Here is a 3,439-nt window from a genome sequence, read left to right on the forward strand (position 1 = left end):
TGAGACAGGACTCATTTACACTAAACTCTGAACTTGACAGCTCAGTCAAAAACAATTCTGTTAGAAACTTTCATTTCAAGCATGTACCACAAAAGTCTACACGGTCTATTATGTCATAAGTTCTGAAAGCCAAAAGCTTTATAAGCATAGTTAAACACAGAAACAAAATCCAGAAACTAAAAAAGCTCTACAACCCCTCCCCCCCCAACTTAGCTAGCCCAGTTGAATAACAGTTTTTAAAGAATCTGTAGCTAAAAACTGTTACCTAGCACATTGGCATTTTGCTTTCAAAAGCAGTGTCTTCATCCTGGCCTGGGCTGTTCTCAGGCATTTTCCTGTAAAGCCAGGGGCATCTTAAATCTGCAAATTTAAATTATGTACTTAAAGCTGGTTGCTTACGCCTGTTGCCCCCCAAAAGAAGGGGTTGGAAATAAAGATTTTCTGTCCCTTAAAATGTTTTGAGCACTGCAAGAACTGCTGATTACTATGGCCCATCAGTGTCAGATCGCAGGGATTCTTACCAACAATTCAAAGAGGGGGAAAATTAGTTCATATTACAGTCAGTCTGCTTTCTGGAGAAGATATCCTGCAGATAACTTGATATCAGATATCCCCTGAGGGACCCTTTTCATCTAATAATCCTACCAAAGGTCCATTTTAATATGAAATACGAATCCACTATGTTTACAAACATACTGAAAAAGCATTCAAATGTCAGTTGTCTCATATTTTGGAGTATTTTCATTTTTAACACAAAATGGTTATTTCTCAAAACCACATCCAAGGAAAATGATTAGGTGCAAAAAGTTTTATAGTACAAAGGACAACAGCAAAGGCATCTGTTTTCTTGCCTCTCTCTTCTGGTCTTCTCCCCTCCCCCACTCTTCATCCTGCAGGCCATTTGTAGGTCTTGGTTGTTAAAACTACTTTCTACAACAGTCTCATAATGCTCTAGATGCTAAAAAAACTTCTTATTCTTTAACACTGCTAAGCCTAAATTTATACACTGCTCTAAGTAGAAGGAAACCCAAAAGTCACAAGCCTTTTTTAATGACTAGATGTATTACGGAAAATTTTCCCCACAAAGTTTTGATGCTGTGAAATATCAACTCCCTGAAATCACCGAAAGGAAATGACTTACATTCTTGGAAAATGAAGCCACTAGCAGCTTTCTCCAACAGCATTTTCTAATCCCTAAACTACACCCTGTGGCAAGAGGGAGTATTTCGTGCAAACACTAAATTTAAATAGATGCTTATAACCCCCACAAACATCGCTGGGTCCCAGAGAAGAAGGGAAGGAATCATCCATAGAAAATCTAGCAAGAGATACTTTTTCTCCACATTCAGAAATGCTGTAGTAGAGCGCAAGACTGAAGTCAAAAGCAACCTGAGAACGCTTGCTTAAGTTTTCCTTCTCCGCCGTGGGCAATGCACAACTCCTGTGGGAAATACTGGCAAAGCGGATTTTTGATAAAAAAAAAAAAACAAACAAAAAACGAAAAAGCTGTAAGGAAAACGAGCTAATTATTTCTTTGGACAATGGCTACACAACTGCACGGCCTGAAAATATGCCAGCTATCATTTCAACTTTAAAATATGCTTATTTTGACAGCTTTCCATCTACTCAAGCCTTTAAGAAAACGCCCTCACCATTAGGCTACGGTGTCCCGGGACTCGAGGTGTTGTTTCAATCTCTGTGGAACTGACATGGGTGGCCCCCAGCTGTCCATACCTGACAGCACCTGGCCCACCAGCCTGGAGCGGAATCTGGTGATCTCTCCTTAGCCTAGGGCTCGGCCTGCGCGCCATAAGCTCCTCCAGGAACCCAAATCATGCAGGCCGCGCCCCCCACTCGTATTCCACCGAGGTCCCCCTGCGGCGCCGACGCGCCCCAGCTAGACCTCCCGCTCCCCCAACTAGGCACTTTCAGGGACGGCAGGGCAGACGCTGCACTCCGATCCCTCCCAGCAGCCGGGCTGCCGGGCCTCCGCGCGCGCACAACGGCGCAGCCCCCAGCAATGTGGGGCTCAGGTGCGGGCCCTGGCAACCCCGTCACAGCGACACAAAACTGGGCGCCGGGGACCACCGGAGAGCCCTGCGATCCGAGAAGCCCCGCGATCCCGAGGACCGAGCGCGGCGCACCGAGCCCGGGGTCGCAGCTCGGAGCCGGGACCGGCCTCCCGCCCTCGCCTCAGAGGCGGCCCCGGAGCTCCGCGCCTCCCCCGCTGCCCCGCTCGGCTGCCCCGGGGCCTCGTCCTCCCGCCCGGCGTGGGCGAGCTCCGACTCGCGGAGAGGCAACCTTCCCGCCCGTGCCCGACGCCCAGAGCCGGAGGAGCGAGAAGGCGGCGAAGAAAGTGGCGGAGAGAGGGGCACTGCCTTCGCTGGGACTCGCGACTTCCAGAAACCCTCCAGAAACCCAGTTCAACCGCCGCCGTCCGGCCGGCAGGGGGCACAGCGGGCGGCCGGGGCCCGGCGGCTGGGCTAGGGGGCGTGCTGAGAGGCCCCAGACGCCGGGTTCCTGTTCGTACCTCGGAGAAAGTCCCGAGCACCAGGCGTCGGACTCCCGTCAGCTCTGCGTGCCTTCCTGCCGGCGCCGAACCTACCCCGCTCCTCTCAGCCCCTCGGCCTGTTTGCAGCTAGACGAGCGTTCCGCGTCCGCCCCGCCCACGCCTCCCGTCCCGCCCCCCGAGGCCCCGCCCCCGACCCGCCCCGAGGTGGCGGCGGAGGCGGCGGAGCTCACGGCCGCACGTGGAGCGCCTGCCCGCCCCGCCCCGGACCCAACCAAGCGTCCCACGGAGGGGCGCGGCGACTTGGGGGCAGGAGGAAGCGGAGGGAGCCACTCTCCAGGGTGCTGGGAGGCGAGGAGGAGCCTCAGGTGGACACTCTGGTGTGAACTCTGGCGATCTACACCTTTCCCTTTGCGACGGAGGCGGGGGCGCGAGGGGACACTGTCGGCTCCCCCCCTTCTGTCCGAATGGCCCTCTCCGCCGCTGGGCCCCCGCTCCCGCGGGACTCTCCCTCTGGAGCCGAGTCTGGCTGGCCGGGGGCGACTGTTTGGCCTGAGCATAGTCTTACTAATGCGCGACGGAGGGCAGGCCCCTCAGAGAGGAGGCGGTGCCCAGCGGGGGAGGCTTCGTGACTCCGCGCTTTCCTCCTGTCGCGCACCCACCTGCCCACCAACCGCTTGGGACGCCGCGCCCTCGCAGTTTTATGCTGGATGGAGGGGGCGCCGCCGAGGAAGCCAAGCCTCCCCGGCTAACTCTGCCTCTCCAGTTCTTCAGGTAGACACAGCCTCTGTCTGCTGTGGTTTTGGTGTCTGCGGACCCTCAGAAATTATTTTTGCCCCCTCCCTATTTTGGTTGGGGGTACGGCGGGGCCGGTGGCGGGTGATGCAAAGGGCCAGTGGAAGATTTTTTTTATAGCTCTAAAAATCGACC

Source organism: Propithecus coquereli, unplaced genomic scaffold, assembly GCF_000956105.1.
Source record: "Propithecus coquereli isolate 6110/MARCELLA unplaced genomic scaffold, Pcoq_1.0 Scaffold83, whole genome shotgun sequence".
Lineage (NCBI taxonomy): Eukaryota > Metazoa > Chordata > Mammalia > Primates > Indriidae > Propithecus > Propithecus coquereli.